Source organism: Anopheles funestus, chromosome 2RL (assembly GCF_943734845.2).
Source record: "Anopheles funestus chromosome 2RL, idAnoFuneDA-416_04, whole genome shotgun sequence".
Lineage (NCBI taxonomy): Eukaryota > Metazoa > Arthropoda > Insecta > Diptera > Culicidae > Anopheles > Anopheles funestus.
The window spans coordinates 68,285,396-68,305,326 of NC_064598.1; the positions used below are offsets into that span (position 1 = coordinate 68,285,396).

Genomic DNA, 19,931 nt, shown 5'->3' on the forward strand with positions numbered 1-19,931 from the left:
AACTTGTTGAAATAAATATAACTTGCGATGGAGACGCATGGTTGTTTTCGTGCAGTTTGGTGGAGACGCCCGGTAGCTGTCATTTCACACAAAGAAAAATATTTGTAAAAAAAAACCAGAGGGAAAAAAGTTGAAACCATCGATTGTGATGAAGCTGAATAATGACGATAACGATGCCAGAAGGATAATGAAAATTTAATTTCATTATTCCACCTTCACCGTACGGTGGTATCGTTCATGTTTGTGCTCCGCTTTTGAACACGAAGCGAATGAAAATGAATCGGTGCGCACTTTACCGTTTTCAAACGGCCGCTGGGTAAAAGGCATCTAGCGCTGAAAAAGTAGAAGCACCACCTGCATATGCCATCTTCAAACAAGGGCGTTTCGCAAACCGAAAACAGAATGATACAATTGCTGCAAGTAAATCATTGAACGAAAATAAACGAACGAAACGGAAACACAAAGGGGCAGCGGATGGAAGAATGAAACATAAACTTCAATCTGAACATTCCCTTTCACCGTACGGTATGTCAGATGCGTGCCGTGCGCATTTCTATGTGTATGTGGTTATGTGATTGCAAGACATCATCTCCGCAGCTTATGGTGCTACAAAAAAAAGTATGCTCGAACGCAGCGCGGAATGTACTATGAGATAAGTTTGGATCGAAATTAAAATATTTTTGTGGCTGTTTGGTACTGAGCGCAATATTATTTATTGCTTTTTGTAACCATTACAAAATTGCGCCCTGAAATAGTCGTTAGCAGGCATTCAAACTGTCAAAAGGTTTTCTTCTTTTTAAGCAAAATTAGAATCCACATGTGCGTTTCATGGAAACGGCTTCATGGTGGATTTGGGAAGCGTATCTTGCTACATAAAAACACAAAAATGTGTATGTATTATATTTCTCCACCGTACCATAAAGATGCGTACAATAGAGTGCCAAGGCATGCGTACAATAATTTAGTCACTGTAGCCACAGACAGACAGACACACAGCGTTCTGGCTACAGCCGTTGCCGTATGTCCTTGACTAGGAAGGCATCGTTTTGGGAGGGAAGTTACGGGTATAAAAACCGGAACAGGAAATAGGAGAATGATTTATATTTAGGCGTCGTGGGAGGCTCAGACATCACACTATAACGATCAGTGAGTAAGGGACATAATAGCTGCTGGTTCCAAAATGAAGTGCTACGGTGTCCAATATTTTATCGTCTTAGATGGCAACCGTGGTTGTGTAACCTTTGGAGTTGTTACAACTCCCCCAGTGAAGGTACCATCGGTTCGTGTAACCCTCTACCCAGTTACCACCAGGCAAAGGTTTTCTTTTGGATAATGATTTGTGACAGATCACAGTTACGTCTTACAGCCGGTAAACTCTCGAGTGCGAAAAGATGATGAATTGCAAGGGGAAATTAGTCTAGAAATGGCCTCACCGGAAGGTAAGATGATGATAGTGAGGAAAGACTGATCCAAAAGATTACGCACATAAATAAAGAAATAAATCTTACCACAAACGAGAGTAAAATACGATGTAAAAAGGTGAAATTGTCAGTGTTTGACATTAGGTTCAGGGTGGCAAAGTAAGGTACTCTAGTCTCTTACCATAAAAAAGACGTGTTTTAAACCTGTGTAGTAAAATAGCAGCTTTGACATTGGAGAATCCATTGACAGCGATAACTTAGCATTCCAAGTTACTCATAAAACTTGTTTATCATCTTAGGAAAGTTCTATGGACAACTTTTATGGTTTTCCGGTGCCATTAAGATGCTAGTTTAATCTTTTTTCTATTCAAAATGATGTAAGTGGTGTAGCAAACGTGAGATAAAAACTTTTCCTATTCAAATAACTGTACTACATCATTATTGTCCCCGGACACTTTTGCTCGGTCAACGGTGACGAAAAGAGTGGAGCAAAAAAAAAACGATCCATTAAGTCATTTCATCGAGCAATGGATCATTCCTTGACTCTGCTGTAGTGCTTTTGTTTTATTTGCACGAACCTTTTCACAATTTATCGTTTACGATGTTTTTTTTTATTGTTGCCAAAACCATAACAGAGTCTATAGTACGTGTTTGCGTGTGAATGTTTTCCTTCCTAAGCAAAAAAAAAAACCCAATACCATCAAAATCAACATTTCAGCTCCAGCTGGCAAGTGGACAAGCGATTTTCGTTGCGATTTGCGGTTGTGTCCCTCTTTTACGCTTCATTTGAGCATCAAATTGCATCCTTTCCATGGGATCAGCGCCTTTCCGTGCTCATCCATTTCTGCTGACGGTGCGATGAAGTTGTGAAATCGATCGTTAAATTTGCCATGAGCATCGTCCGCTTCGATGCAGCATTCTGTTTTCATTCGTATCATTTGGTGATATTATCGGGAAGTTGAAAGCTTAAAAGAATGGCTTACGTGAGAGGGAAAACGATTTGTGCATAGAATCGACAATCGCAGCATTGTAGTTGGAGCTGTTTGTGACTTGCCGAACATTGCCGAGATGATTGTTTTAAATTCGTTTTACGATAATGTTTGCTACCGTTTTGGTAGAGGAACAATTCTTTTCAATTATTCACCTTAATCGACGTTTTATCGTACGCTAGTAAAAAGAGTTATGTGTTAGTTTGACAAAAATTGTAAAAGTCTTATTTATTATCTTATTTAAAGGAATATTTGCAAAATAATTATTTTTTTTTTCTCAAATAACACTTTAATTACAAAACTCTACAAACCTATGAGAATAGTCACAAAAATTGCCAAAAAATAAATGTATTAAAAGTCGAATAATTGATCGTTTAATGCGACACCACTGGTTTGACTCCTTATTCATTTTCCCTAAAGAATATCATCGTTTATCTGTTTGTATTACAAAAACCCAGGAAAGTCATCAAAAGCAAACGTATACCACACATTATTCCTCAATCGTAAACCCAAACAACAAACCATTCACCCTGAGACCAGCGGGCCAATAAACTTGCGATGTAAAGTGCTGTAGACAGGTTGCCACAAGCAAAGGAAGCACGAGCTTCATCCAGCAAAGCAAAGTCATCCACGAGCATTGGTCGGAGTGTTTAATCGTAAACATTGACCATACGGTGTGCAAATTGCGACCAAAAATGATCTGTTTACTGTATCTCACGATCGCAAATAAAAATCGAAGCAAAGTTTCCCAATCGATGAATGAAATGCAGTGGCAATATTTAAGAAAAAAATGTATACTTTTTTATTGTTGCAGTTTTGGTCCGCTGTGCACAGGGTTACTGTTTGTGTCTGGTAATCGTTACAGGAAACAGTGGCTTGATTTTATTGTTACGTTGCAAGAACCAGAGAAGAAAACCTAACCGCTCTAAACCATGTTTCGATGTCTATATTTACGTAGTAGAAAGTAAAGAGGAACGCTGAGAGCGATTCGGGTTGATTCAGTTTAAAGATTTGCCAAGCTGCCGTCGGTTTTCACTGTCAGCTGTTGCAAATCCGTTCCATCTCGTTTACACCAACACTCGAGGTGTCCGATCTAATTGATAGATGGTTCAGCGCAGTTTAAGAGCTGTATGCAATCGGGGTTTGTGGTTTTCAAGCGAAATATTCCATCAAACCGTCACATAAATCATCGACAAGAATAAAACAACAGTTGATGGCTGGAAAAATCAGCCCTGCGGTTAAACGCTTGTGGGAAAATTTACCGAAGGTTTATTCAATTTTCTGATTTTTGGGTAGCAGATTTGATTAACATGCGCCGGATTCTCATCTAACGATCGCATAAAGCAACTAGAGTTAAACTAATGGGTCTTCCCAGATGTGGAAAATGTAACACGATTAACAAGCGCGTTGAGTTTGTTGGCTGTTGGCCAAGGAAAATTATTTCCTAGCTTGTAATACACTTGTCTTGCTCGTTCGTGTTGGCTTTAGATGCAGCGAACCGTTTAGTGTTATTCATCCAATAATTTAACCATAACAAAACAAGATGTGAAATTCACGATACAAAATTACATGAAATGAAAAGGGGAAAAAATAAAGTAGACAAAATGGTTGAATACATTGCGTGTAAATTTAAGGGAGATACTCAGTCTGCTTGTTAAAAAAAAACAAAAAAAAAACAATTAGTTTTGCGAGAAAAGGGAGCAAACTTTTCAGTTATAAACTTTTTTAAGAAATTAAAAAATACAAAAAAGAAGGAAAAAGAACAAACAGTAACAATATGAATATAGGAATATAAACGCAATAATAACATATGATAAATATAAACAAACATATGTTAAATATAAATATATGGCAAATCATATAAAAATGAAAAATAGCGTAAAATAAAAAAAAACAGTAAAGTAAAGAAAAGCATAACACACGAAATAACAAATAAATAATAAAAAGCTGGGATAAAATAAACCAAACCAAAGAAATCAAAAACACAAAAGATAGGAAGAGTAAAAACAGAAACCAGAAAATAGGTTTAGTCTGCTGTACACAGCCAGTCTCTGATTGTGAAACTGTGACTCTGATTGTGAAACAACCTGGTATCATATGATCAAAATACTGCCAACAAAGAAAGAAGAAGAAAAAGAAGAAGGCCTTGGAGTATATTAATGAAATCAACATTACCTTAAGTAACATTTAAACTAAACAGTAAGATGTTAACAAAATATGAATAAATCGATACATGAATTGTCATTCGAATTGTTCCATAGAAATAAAACTAAAGAACAAACCTTGAAAGTATCAAATGCATCGGCACTGTGCCAATCTACTATGAACCACTAATGCAACCGAATAAGGAATGCACTCGAAATATATAATGCACTGGCGTTTGTCTTCTTTGCCACCGCCACTAAAACCATTGCCATCCGGCCCTGATAAGTTTTGCGATGCTATCTCCGTACGAATACCCAAAACCGCGGTAATTGAGCGGATAAAAATAGATCCACCTTCATTCACGCGGCACTTGAATGCCGCGTACGCAAATCGCTCAAAAACCTTCAAACCGACCATTAGAAGAAGGCCACTGCAAGTACGCAAACACGATACAAATTAATCCTCCACCATGGAGATGGGATAAAGGATGGACGGAATATCTCGAGAAAAGTGATCTCCGGACGTTTAAGAAATGTTGGGGATGGGATAATCTCGTTTAAACGTCGTTTTTTTGTACTGTCCCGTAGAGTCTGCATTGAGAACGAAATGTTAGAAGGCATTAAATTTCATCCTTCTTTGCGTAATTTACGTCCGTCCGGGCATGGTTGTATTTGGCCTGCATACTGTGAGCGAATTACGACCGATTGTAAATTGCATTATAAACAACTCGAATCTTCTCGAGGATGCATCTAACCATACTGTCCAGAAGGAAATAAAACCACCCGAAAAGGGGAAAAACCCTACCCGTCAACTTTATTTATCTACCGAAACGGTTTCAAATGTAACGTAACTTTTCGCCATTTTCCGAACTACTTCCAAAGACAGGGCTGCACGGGGACCAAAAAGCGTAAAAGGAGAACCTGTCTGTCGTATAGACGAACACACCAACCAATCTTTTTGAACTGGGTGTAAAATAGTGATTGATAAGCATCCTTTTTGCTGTCCCAAGAGAAATGAGAACAGTCGAAATGAAATGCCGTCAGTTCGACGAATGATTCCAGCTGGTTGTGTATATGTTTTTTGGGGTTTTCCTACTTCTCTCAACACACACACAGCGAATGTGAAAAAGCACAAAAATAAAATGTTCCCCTTCAACTTGAATGGTGTTGATTGACAGATTGTATGATGGTTGCAGACAGGCCAGGCACTGGTGTTTGAGATTTAGATATTCATTTGGTATTCAGCCGAAACCCTTCGGCACGGCGGGATGGTCAAAGATGAAGAAATCGATGACGGTCGGCTCCGCTTTGCCTGTGCCATGGATGCGTGACAGTTTTTGCATAAAGTGAAATGATTTCGAAATTATTTTTTTCTGGGTATGCGTGCGTAATACAATCAATAGTCGACATTTGCATGGGAATGAATGTGTGTATTTTTTTTTTTCTTGGACAGTAATTTGAATCGAGGATTTCTTGGTAGGCATTTCTGTAGAGAGGGAATTGGGAAGATGAATTTGGATGATGAATGAATTCTGAGAAAAAATTTTAATATACATTTTTTGTATAAAAATTACAAATTATGGTATTCTCATAGAAAAAAATTAATAACTAGGTTTCGTCTATTACTATAGTAGTTTCACCGGTATGTGATGATTTATTTTCAATAATATTTTTCGAACCATCACTTGCCCTGACTTAACGAAGCCTTTGCCTCTGGGTAAAAACCCATGAACACCTAAGATTGTGGGCTGTTTGAACAAAATGCCAAGAATTTTTACAACCCTTTTGTTGTGAGATTGTAGATATGTACTTCAGATTGAGCGCGACAAGTGTATGATATAATAGTAAGACACCATTCGTTTGAATTATCCACAAGATGTTTGATGATTTCATTGCATTTCATTTCAGTAAACTTACTTAAAGCAACACTAACGAAGGTGAAATCTTAAGGATCCCGTGAGCAGAAGAAGTAGAGAGATAGCATGGGAAAAGAAAAAAGAAAAGAATTTAGTTTGAATGCTCTAAGCAACTGATTTATACTGAATATCGCACAATCGTTATTATGTTCTGTATTTTAGCAAAGATGGAATTACATCCTCATATAGGTTCAGAGGTATTACAATACTTCTTTACTAACAGAAATCTTTCATCAAGAATTTGAAAATAAGAAGCCACATATCGATCAATCTTCCTTCCATTCGTTCACACGTACTGTCGATCGTGTATGCGGTTTTACGATCGGAAACGAGAGCGAGTCGTAAATATTGTGTAAAGATGTTTTATGACCCAGTTTTTGAACAAGTGAAACATCGTCTGAATGCAATGGTAGATGAGTATCCGACCTTCAGATCGTGTTGATGCTAGGAAACGTGAGTCATCGCGTATATGTGTGATCTTTTGAAAACAGTTGTATTTGTACGAAAGCAATATCCATAAATCAATCGTTAAAATGAAACATTTCAAATAATTGTAGCATGTAAAATAAATAAATAAATAATAATTTGCTAGCCAAATAGTTGAAACTAAAATTGATATGCCGATTTTACGATCTGAGAAGGTTGTTTGTACTTTAATATTTATTTACTCAATGTATTAAACTTTTATACCCTCTGTTTCAAATTTTCAACATTACCTTAAAAAATAGGATATTATCGTAATGGAAAATTCTTACGTCATGAAACACATCAAACGATTAGATTCTTCGCAGACGACTGCATTCCGCGTACGGCTTTCACGCCGTAAAGAAACGCCTCACATGAAAAATACTACTCGTCAAGGACACATCCATTACCTCCTTTAGCGACGGACAAAAAATAAAGCGAAACTCGAGGGAAATCTGAAGATTATCTTTCGGTCGTCTCATCGTGGTATGAAAACGGTGTACCATTGCAATTGGTATGATGAGGTTGAAATGGAACACAATCACTTAAGATGTTGCTTACGTGAAGTTGTGTGTTATTAGCATAATTTCATATATGATTAATGTAGAGATAAAAGAAAAATATAGAACAAGTTTTGAACTTAAGTAATTCACCAAGTGAAATTCTAAGGGAAAACGGGCAAAGTATGTAAATAATAAGAAAAAAATCTGTGAATTCTATAAATATTATTTAATTCTAAGATACAAAGGCAAGACAGTGTTGACACTCCTGACAATTATGGAAGAAGGAAATTTTCCATTCATAATAGCTCTAATAAAAAAAAATTGATTTGTGATTTGAAAATTTGATTTTTGAAAAGGCAATTTTGTTTTGCTTGCAGTTGTTGAAATATTAATATCGTTTAACAAACATGTGTCTAAAAATTGTTTCCTGTTTAATTTCGTATTCGTTACGGAAACTCACATAAATATATACTTTCAATATTATTATTACACAATAAATATAATCCAACTAATATCGCTGACCGTGGAATTTAAAGCCTCGGGACCCTGCTTGATAAGCGCAGTGGAGGCCATTGGCAGACAGCAGGATACACCGATTCGAGATGTTTTGGCTTGCAGGGACCTGGAGTACATGAGGCTTGCCTTTCGTTTTCGCCAGGGACAACAGTCTTATCCTTTGAATCCTATCCCAATTTTCCCTCTTTCCCCTTCCTTTTTCACCTATTGTTATCCGTTGTGTTGTATTTGTCTATACATGCTTTTTTGTAGTGATTTAACCAAGCCGTTGAGGAAACAGTCGCATTCGAGGATAACAACAGAGCCGCAAAAGGAAGACAGACCGGGTGTTTTATGTCGTCAAAATTTCTATTTGTTGTTTGTTCTATTACAGTCCCGTGCAGGTCCCAAACAACAAGTGACAAGATCGCTATTGGTACTCTCCACCACCATCACATCACCACCACTAACAAGCAATAGTACCTGACAATGCGGCTAAAGGCCGTAATTTAATGAATAATATCGCTAACCATTTATTTGAAGTCCTATCCTACTTTTCCGTTTATGGGTCAATCCTCTTCATACAATGTTTCACACAAAATAACATATTTTGACAATAAACCTCAAATTGGTAATGTCATCTTTAGCGGATTGCTCATTTTACATAATATAACCCTTTAAAATGGAGCTTAGCAAAGTGACTATTAAATTAACCCAAATCACCCTTACATACAGCTTACTAATGGTAATTCCATCACTCTAATGTACTGAAGTAATTTTTGCGGAAAAAACCCCTCCTATCGATTTACAAGCCATACAAAGTTCTACATCTGGATCAAGCTACTCGCAGCGTCCCATGGGTAAATTATTGATGTGGAGATTGAATTAATTCATGCTAATGGCTATCACTTGCCACCAGTGCCGATCGCGTCATGCATCTCGAACAAGCATCAATCCCGTATGTTAGATTGACACTGAGATGAGATAATTAGATTGCAACCAAAACACTACCCCACTCTTGACGACGGTACCGGGGAACACCCCCGTTCCCGGCTGTGTAACGAATCATCCATGATGAGCCGGTTGCGGTTCTTAGCAGGTTCTCGGAACACCGTCACACGTGAGGGACATATCGGTACCGAGTGGCACATCATTACCGATCTGCGAAATTACACTCATTGAAAGACCCATCGCTAGAAAGACGGAACGGACGGCCTTCCCCGTTCTATCGGGCGCGTTAATCGATGATCTTTCAGTGCCCTGTCTACTGCCTACTACCGTGCTGTGTGACCTGCTGATAGTACTACGATAGTCATTTGCTACACGCGAGATGCGAGGCGAGATTAGCGCAGTGTCGAGTGTATGTTTAAATGACGGTTAAATCACGGTGTGGCGAATGCATTTCTCAGCTGTTCATGGATGGATTCGGTTAATTTACGTCAATCATACGTTTGTGGCAATCGCGCAGCCATTCTACGAGTAAATCTCTCAAGGGAAAGATTTCCATACAATTTCTAATCAATTCGGTGACATATGCTGCAATAGCGAGAAATGCACTCGGGAAATGTAATCGAAAATGCAACCATACTGCTGCCAATTCCAGTACGAACGTTTTGAATTAAATTTCATTTCGATCAAACACATTTCCATTGTAAAATGGAATGGTTCCTGTTAATTGTTTTTGGTGGAAAACATCGCATTGCTTTGTGTTGATGTTGATTTATTCAATAACGATCGCTTCCGGAAAACTTGCGATCTATGTACATGCCTTTGCCAGAACGGTGAAGACAGCGGTTGACAACGTATGATGAATTATTCATTTGTTTGCTGCTGGGAGGCTGACACCCAGCCGCACTGACCGACAGATGGAAACGCGGCAAAACAGCAATCTCATCTGCACTCAAATGATCGGTAAACGGAATCAATTGCACGCTCTGTTTGCATCGTGTCTCGCTTCGGATGCAAAGCAAAACACTTTAATTAAAATTTCTTGACAGGGCAAATGGAAGATGTATTGCAAAATGATACCTTTCAATGGAAAAAAGTGTTGGACGGTTGATTTAATTACATGAACAATATGGCAATGACCACCGTTTGTTGAGGGTACAACATGGAAAATCGAGAGCATTTGGTAGCTTAATATTTTTTTCTTATATTATTAAAGGACGAATCAATGAAAATTTGCTTGTGAAATACTTGAATTTAATTCTACATTCTTTACCCTTATTCATTCACACAGCGGCATTAACTTATTTATATTTCATGATTATGGCTTTAGCCGTTTTTCACAAGGTAATTTTTCACTATGGGATTTCCATAGTTTTTCAATAATATCACAAGGCATTTCCTACATGCAGCAAAAAAAAAATACAATAATTTTATTCAAGCTGTGATAATGTGTGAATATTTGCTTAAACCATTTGTTTATGTCCGCACATACGAAAACCACATGAAGTTGTTCTACTTTAAAAGGACACAAAACTCATATTATTCTACGATTTGTCTTCTCAGTTTGTATTTTTTACCAAAAACTTTGCATAAAATAACCGTTAAAGCAATAATCATCACATACTGATTCTGCTGACCTGAGCGAAACTTGTGCCTGCCTTTGGGCAGAATATGGTGCGCCATTTCTACACCCAAGGGTCTGTTTGTTACCATAGTACATTAATTTTCACGATCACTTTCTACCACCGTCATCATAACCATACAGGAATTCAACCGTTGGGAAACCTGTTCACCGACGCGTCACCATACAGCACGTATGTTCTAGAGTGGGTTTTTTTCTATTTTTCAGTACCCTACCCGGAAAAGGAAAAAGTTTTTTCCCCTCGTTACCATCGTGCACTGTATCGTTTTGGCACCGGTTAGCGCGATGGTCAGCCAACGCGACTTCAGGGCACAGAAACCGGTAACAAAACTTTTCACCACCAAGCTCAGCTAGATAGGAAAATATTTATCGTTATAGTTTACCTTCCATCCGGTAGCTGTCGGTTGTAACGCACACCGAGCCATATGGCGAAACGCTGTCACATTTATTTTATGCCAGTTTCGTGTAACGTTCCGCGAATATTTAAAGGCAAAACCGTGCATCGTTTTGTGGAGCACCAAAATTTCATGTGAACTAGCTAAAGCTGAGTAGATAGGGTTTTTTTTGGTAAAGTGAACTGGGCGATGTAGGTGGTTGAATACGATGGTTTGAATTTTGAAATTTGAATAATCAAATTGATTATTAGGATAAATACGCAAGTGGAGGGAAAATGTTTGTATCAAATACAACGAGAATGAATTGATTTTTCTTTACATTACCAAAAATAATGTTTTACCAAATTTGTTAATAAACCAGCCAAAAACAAGATAATTTTAATGAAACGATAGAAAATTAATTTTATTTGTTCCTTTACATATAGTTTCTAATTGACCTCACAGATGTCTAACCACCAGGAAAGGTAGACCAAGGTTGACAAGTCATGTAGAATGAAATAAGATGACATTTGATTTACGATAGCGAAACAGTAAATTATTTTAACTATGTACTGATTTCAAAAACCGTATGTTGATAGTAAAGCAAAGGTTTGTGCTGGCTAAATCTGGAAAATACCTGATTTCTGTGTACTAATTATAATTCAGAGTCACTTCTCCGGGCTTGAGCGAACACGTCAAAAGGCCAGGGAAACATGAAGATTCGACCAGACTGCCTCCGTAGGTTGCAACATAAAAAAAATTCACCTTCGTTTATGAATATTCCTGAGAACAACCAATGTTGAATGTCTCCACGGCAAAGAATCCCAAATTCAAATAATCTGTGAGAATTTCGTGTGCTTTAGAGTGTTCAGCAAGGAGTCAACCTTTGAGGCTGAAGATGCACGATTCATATTTCCATGTAGCTCATGCATTTTTATATGTCATTCGTCTGTAAAAAGCAAATAATTTCAGCTCATTTGATTTTAAAATAATCAACCACAAATCCAAAGAAAATCGTTTATACAAATCACATCGCTTCGTTCAACTGATGATGCATGGGAATTTAGATTTTCAAAAATCACAATGGCGTGTGATGATGACGTTGATGCGCCCTCCAGACAGGATGGGCATGGGAGGTTTAGAGGACTGATAAGTAAGTTTAGACTCCTGCTTGTGAAACTTAAGCTCACTTCAACATTAAAAATGTTTACAAGAACCCTTGGAGTCGAATGAATAATGGAGTAGCCCTTAAATCTATTAACCCAATCTGCCAATGAACTCAATATTCTGGTATTGTTCGTGGTTGATCAAATTGATCATTTATTACGATTAATAAATCTTAATTTCTGCATAATTTCCATTATCTACTGCTTTCTGTTTTTGCAGTGTTTCAAGCTTATGTTGTGGGTACTGATCACAAAAAAAAAATTGTTTTAGTTTAAATTAGTAACGAATATGTTGAAAAATTAATTTTAGCTAATGGCAGCGATATTAGAAAGATTGGAAGAGAAAATATTGAAATGAAAACTATGGTTGGTTGGTTGGTTGGAAGAAATGATTGATTTAAGTAGAAATAGTTTGATTTATAGTGAAGAGAAAGAGTACTAGCAAATTTCAGATAATAATAATAAAAACAATGTAAACTACGGTTAGCTTTAACAGCAGTTGATCTTTTCATCTAAACAATCATACCTCTCCCGAACACCCAATCATAACTGAAAGTTCCCTGAATTGTCTGAATGATAGCAAATCAATGGTTTCGAGTGGTTATCAGCTTTGTACATGTTTTGCAACACGTTCCAGCATTTTCCTTTTCACTGCGCAAGCTTTCTATCTTAAAACAACATTATACTCCTGTCTCCTCTATGGCCAATAGCTATCCCCGTCTCACCCATCCTGAAATTTGTACACTTTTCTGTTTACCAAAAACCAAAACAGTGTTCATAATATTATCCCAACCGGGTGGTTTTTTGCAGAAAATACACAACGAACAAACGCACTACCGAACCGTGCAGAGCAAACGAGCACGAAAGGACGATATTTTATCGATAAGAGAGAAAAGGGGATTTACAGTGGATGAACGGAATTCAATAAGATCCGTTATCGTCTAGCGAGAGTGGTGGAGGTGCAAAAATAAGGAAAAGTTGTTGATATTTATGGGCAAAAAGTTTCGGGTCTTGTGAGTGAGATTGAAGGCTTTCTGACTGTTTTTGTTTATTGTACCGTGCTAACCTACTCCATTCAGGCAGTTGATGTGATTTTTGGAGCATTTCAACCATGCTGCCATCTATCCTCAGGACACCCCCGCTGTGGTGAGTTATCATTGATGAAATTTATGGTTCTTCTAATTTTGGGGTGCAAAACATGGGTTTTGAGTTATCGATAAGTTGTGCCACATGTTTCCAGCGATGCTGCACAGCATCAGGTGGATGAAATATATTGATCGTTTCTAGCATGTTTGGAGGGTTAATGAAGTGGTACAAAAGTGGCAGCTAGTACGTTGGAGTGTTTGAAATTGGTTTCTAAATATGATACATAAGCTTCTTGCAAACCGTGATTCGTTTTACAGAACAAATAAACTACCGTGAACGCTGACGACATGTGGCACAAGCCAATATATAATTGAGAAGATTGAAGAAATTTCTATTTAAGTTGGATGGCAAACATTGAAAGTGTGCTTAGCAATTTGTTGAGCTAGTTTAAATAGTAATAACTTCATATTTTACTATTTCCAAAGCAACTTTTCATTCACATGATACGAATTTAGATATCAAATTTTAAACGACGCAATATATTTTATTTAATCTCATTCGAACCTCACTTCCCAAATGGCTTGTTGAGTTTCAGGCTAAATATAGCTCAAACTGCAAATTGTCATTTTTGAAAGTTTAGTAACAACGGACAGGCCTTATCAAGACTTATTTTTACCACGTAGTCGGATAGTCTTTGTTACTTGGGAGACTGTTTTAATTGGATTTGCTGTACACCAATGCGCTGCCTCACTTTGTAGCTTATTACTTCAAATAATACTCACTATTTATATTTTCCGATACTTCTAATACGCTTGGATCATATTTTAATAACTAAGAAAATAAGTCATAAATACAGCAATAATCTACACGCATATAAAACACCCCAAAAGCATCACCAAAACCATCTAATCTCTATCTCTCTCGTTGAGGACATTTCTGCGTATCAAAATAAAAAAGACCCTAATTATACACCCTTTTCAACCGATCATAATCTTAGTGGAATAAAAAGGAAATTTATCTCGGCGTCCTATCAATCCTTCGCTTCACTTCTTACCCTGCAGACTGGTAGTTCATCTTTAGTATATTCGTTACAGAAAACCATCAAGTGAGATTTATTTGAAGCTTAAGTGTTTTTTCCACTCAAGTTTGTTTTTTCTTTGGTTTGTTTTGCTTTCATAGGATAAAGCTACCTTCTTAGCTTACACAGGGTGTAACTTCAATATTTGGCTTAAAAGAAACCTTTTTTCTATGGCTGCCTTAGCTCTGCCAGGGTATGAAAGATTGCTAGGCATGAAGGCTTATTGGTGCTGCTCATGTTAACCTCGTCGTAAATAATGTACGCTCACGTGCGAGGCTGTTTGTTTTTTCTTTGGATTTTATTTATCTTGTGTTTTATATATCCACTTTCAGAGTTTTGATTCAATCAAATTAAGGCTTAAGCAATAAGCGTAACTTGTGTTTCATGAGGTGTGATATTATGGTTTTTTTTGGATGGTTGGCTGGATGGCATACCACCAAGTGTAATTAAACTTGTACGTAAGACTTCTTAGCTGTAACTTTTTGACGTTATCAAATAAGATTGATTCGATCGTAAATTGAAGTAAATTTCGTGTATGTTTTGCATTTGTATTTTAATTTCATACACTATTCACGAAGAAGGTAGTTTACATTACAGATTACGATTTACGATGATTTACGAGCACTAAATATGTTTTTAGTTCAATAAATACTTCACACTAGAAGTAGTTTTTGTATAGACCACCTTAACATAACTTTTGAACAATTTTTTATGGTTTATTAATAAATGTTTTAACTTCAACCTTTTAAGCATTTTTTGCAATTGCTGATATTTTTGTAAGGGTTCATACTTGTTAACAAATATTAAATTTCAGTTAAATTTGTTACTGATGTTTTTTCACTAAATATCATAGTATTTCAGCATTATTTAAACGGATTTGAAGTTCAACACTAGGACTAACCGAGCAGCCAGTTTGATATTTAACATTTTTTTCCTTATTTAAATTGTTGGATTAACCAATTTTATAATAGTTGATGTAATGCTTTTCAAAATTCTATGCTGCGTGCTCCAAATTCCATTACAACATATTTCTGCCTGCTTATAAATTACTAATATCAACAGCAAAAGGCCAAAAAGGCTTCAGATTTATTTTATTTTATTATATCACATGAAGCCACTCTGGAAACAATGGAAACGAAATGTATAAATATAAACCTCATTTCAGCTAGTTGAAGCGAATTTCAGAAAAATCATGCTTAAATGATTGAATTCAATGTGAACCATCTAACCCCGTTGCCCAGATACGATATATAAAAACATTAATCGTGACCTCATTCCTTGGAGCATACATTTCATCAGTAGCCGGTGACATAATTCTTGAATATGTTAAAAAGTCAAAGATCCTTCTGGAAAAACCGTGATTTTTTTTTTCTTCAAAACTTCATCCGCTTACTTAGGGCCATGGCAAATACGTTCTAAAAATAGCAAGTGATTGTAAAAAAATATACATCACCGATCCCATATCCTTCGACCCAACCACCAATCGACCGTTCGTTTACAGTAATCAATGAAACAAGGATATGATGTAAGAAAAACAGATGAAAATAACATAAATATAAAAAAGGACAATACAAATCAGTGAAAATGAGAACAAAAAAAACCAAATCTGTCCTTTCCAGTGTGTACCCTTATCAAAGCCGCTTTGAAGCAACATCCTTTTCAAGCTGTCCACTCACGAAAACGTGCGTTCAAAAATATATTCATTCGAAGACGAAAGAGCCAAAATATATATAAAAAAATAGCCCCAAAACGCCAAGATGGCGACAGAGACGACAACGATGATACTGATGAAGAAGTTTAACTGTGATAAAAAAAAATCTGCCCGTCACCGTCAGTGCCAGTTTAATCCATCAATTCAGTTGGCTTAGGTGGCGAGTTTCGTCAATGGTCAAATTGATTCGTTTCGTCAGACCGTTTTGAATTGGCTCCCCGAAAAAACCATCGCTCTGTGTGTGAAGGTGGTCAAGAGGAAAATCTCTCCATGCAGTGGATTAATCCGATCAATTGGGTCCTACTTTTCAGCCAATTTAACACACCACCAGGTTCCACCGATTTCGACACCCAGAGTGTCGCGACTGAGATTCGTATTTTTGTTGATTTATGATTTAGACTCACTTTTCACACAGAAACATTTTCGGCTGCAGTTATACTCCCAATGATGATGTCCAACCGAATTGAAGCCCCGTGGGGTGTAACTTAACGTATCTGGTTAATATTACAAGCTTGTTCCGGCTTTTATTCACTCACATTCATTTTTTTTAAATAACACATTTTTCTCACATTTTTTAAACACTCATCATTCACACACACTCCACATTTGGCTGAGATTGGAACCATTGATTGAGAGAATCTCATCCGAAGGATTCTCTAATGCATCTAACTGGATGCAAACTTCTGAACACTTAACACTGCTTTCGGCACTTTCAAACTGACTGTAATTTAAATTGCTCTCTTACCACCACACTTCACCTTACGCGAATTTACTAGACCATCATCAAAAGACTCCACATCGAAGAATTTTTTTGATTCACTTATCCACTTTAATTTTTACCATCACTCAAGGAACGCACTAAAGCGCTCCCTTTTCGGCCGTAAAATTTTACACTTGCCAAGTGGAATGCACTTCACATAAATAAAGATCACTGAGAAATCAACACTCAGATTGCATCCGTTGCGATTTCGGTGCAATGGCCACACACTCACTGATTCCTCGCCAGCGTCAGATGCCGATCACAGTTTAGGTTACGCGCGAAGTCGTAAATAAACTTTCCTCCTATTGAACTCGAGCGACCGATTCTCGTGATTGAAACATGCCGCGCACTGGCTCGATGTTTGCCCGTTCACGTTTATCGGTCGAATTAAACGCCACTGTGCTGCTGCCGGCGATGGAGGCGCCAGTTACAATCTTTACTCGGTGAACCGATTTCCGTGTTATGTCACGTTTGGATGTTGCATGCGGATGAATGTTGCGCATGAACAGTACAGTGAAGTTGCTAGTTATAAGTACAGATATTTGTGTTTCAATATTGTAGAGTGAGTTCATCCAAACTTTATATATTATTTTAAGCAAGCAAATGTGTTAAAAAGGAAATGCTTTTTTTTAATGCAAAATTGAAAATCAATTCACATATAAATCAGAATATTTCTCGAAAACCGTTACCGAATACAGATGATTTTTTAAGCAGCAACATAGTTTTTATAGAAAATTATAATGAATTAACAATTATTGCTTTTCTTCATAATTTTTAAGCAAAAAGAAAAGAGTTTCAAAAATTGAAATCTATGAAAAAAAAAATTCTTCCATTTCACTGTAACGCAATCATACATAAAATCTATATTAGAACCCATAACAAATCGTGTCTACCATCCCTAAGCTTAACCATCAACCATGAATGAATTTGTAATCAAGCTCGTTTGATTCATTTTCTAACAATAGCACAGTTGTGCAACATATTTTATTTGTACAATGTGATTCATGCAACATCGACAACCGATTGCCGCCTAAAGTGTTGGTATTTTGAAATAATAAAAGATTTAAGGAAAACCTCACTGACCTTTAGAAATTTTTTGTTTCAATCAGAGAAAATTTTTCCATCGAATGCTTAAAAATCAGTTGTAATTTCAGTACGAAAAATATATAACATCTTTAGCACATATAACATCTTTTCCAATTGAAACATCACTACAAACAAACAACACGTTTCATTCTGAACAGCTGTTTCTAAAATTTAATAGAAGGGAAACCCAACGGAATTATTAAAATGCCTTACAAATGCAACCATAACGCAGTTGACAGGAAGGTGTATGAAAACGTGTGTTTTTAATTATCTCCGACACCTTTGGCATCGATGTGAAGATGGAAATGTGCCCAAAAGGCCAACGACCATTGAAAATTGTGCCCGAGATTGTAGATGAACCTTTCTTCGATAGAACGTACGGGTTGGCATCATTATATCCGGTAACGGACTTTCGGTCTATGCTAACGTTCGTACAGCTACCTTCCTTCACCTGGTCCGGGAACTACTCGGGAAAGTTCATCCAACTGTCGAACCCACCCAGTGTGCGGTTGGTCGGAAATGTACGAAAAAGAAAAAGATATAAACATAGCACAACAACGAGTCGACGCCTTCGGTTGCGCCAGAGCATTTTTATGAATGAGTACGAGCGTCAGTTGCCCTAGTGACAAACGAAAGACATTGAATGGGCCAGAGATTTGTATGGTCATGGTCAGCATCTTACGACCTGCCAACCATCGCGCAATTACCTACGGTGCTAGTATCGATGTATGCGTCAATCTGATGAATTGTGTTCTGTTTTCGTGAAAAAGTTCAGTAAAATGGTATTAATGGATGAAAAATAGCTGTAACAGTTTTAGGTTGGCATTATAATAAATTGAAATGTACAACCAAAGTTTGATGGCGATACAATATGACAAACAAAAAAAGCATAACCATGAAAAGGGCGGCAACAAATAGTTGAATTTAATTTTGGTTGATCGATAATTGGTTTGCGTAAGGAGAACATTATTTCTATTGCTTGGCATTACGTTACGATGGATGTTTACGATATGACGTCCAATGTGTGGTTTTTGTGAGCGAATGTTTGCTTTATTACGTCCTAGATGGCATGCCCGTCATTCATAATTTGTAACGAATTGTGCTTTCCTGATAAAGCTTGATGGTTCATTTATGCCAGTATATCAACAAGCGTCATGATTTACCTTTACAATGATGGCTCTTGCATCAAACATGAGCTTGTAATAGAAGGGATATATGGCTTAAGAGACTTCCAGGTTTTGTTGATTTTATTCAATATGAAGTATAAGTTTATTTAAGAAGAAAAAAAAGGGCAAATGAATTATTCGAAAAAAAGAAGTTCATTAAATATTTACACCACGTTACATACTCTCTACGGATAAGAAAGAACGTAAGCCACATTGTCAAGTTCATATAAGTACGTTATCCTTTTCGAAATCTAATAATTCTTGATTGATTGATTACGATAGCCGTTTTCCAAAGCTAACTTTATAATAAAAAAAGCCTTTTCTTTTCGGGATCATTTACCAGCAAAAGTTAATGCGAAAAATCAGCAGCAAAATTCATTTTGCACACATCACGATGAGGGTTGAGCCACGGTTCAACTAACTGTAACACCCTCAGTTAGGGTTATTTATTAGCAAATTAAGTTCCTGTCAGCTTCTTGCAACATACGAACGATACTATTTGCATAAATACCATGCAAAAAGCAAGAAAACCCATCCAGAGCTACCATGAGCGGAACTTTATTCGTCAATAGATTCCCCAGGCAAAGCTTACTACACCACACCAAAGCGGACAAGACAGGCTAGGCAAAAGACTATCGTTATTGATTATTATAGTCGGCAGTGAGTGAAAGCTTTCTTATTCTCACACGAACGCAAAGGCTTGTTGTCGATGGGAGTTTTGTTTTTGCTGGACTAATGGTAACATCATTGCCATATTTACATTCATGAACACACCTTTCGTTGATACCTTTGCACCTCCGTTCGTACGCGTGTATTTGCCTTGTCAATAGCATTCGCTAATAGATTCAAATCCCAGTGCAACAGGAGTCCTTTGGTGCGATTATGTTTGTTTCTCAATACCATGGAAAATATTATACCCAGGCTGACATTCAGTGAGGTAATGGTATGGACTGGAAAGGGAGTTATCGATTTTATGTAAAC

At 37.0% G+C, this 19,931-nt stretch overlaps 1 protein-coding gene across 4 annotated transcripts in view; it reads right to left on the bottom strand.

The window, feature by feature from the left end:
* Positions 1–17,290, bottom strand: part of LOC125761993 (trissin receptor) — a 34,035-nt gene extending 16,745 nt beyond the window's left edge. For 3 of the 4 annotated variants that reach the window (XM_049423644.1, XM_049423642.1, XM_049423640.1), the window contains exon 1: positions 16,343–17,290. The gene's annotated coding sequence lies outside the window, so the exon portion shown is untranslated. Of the gene's footprint in view, positions 1–22; positions 2,136–16,342 lie in introns of those variants that run through there. The other variant, XM_049423641.1, reaches the window with a different exon arrangement.
* Between the last annotated feature and the right edge of the window lie 2,641 nt (positions 17,291–19,931).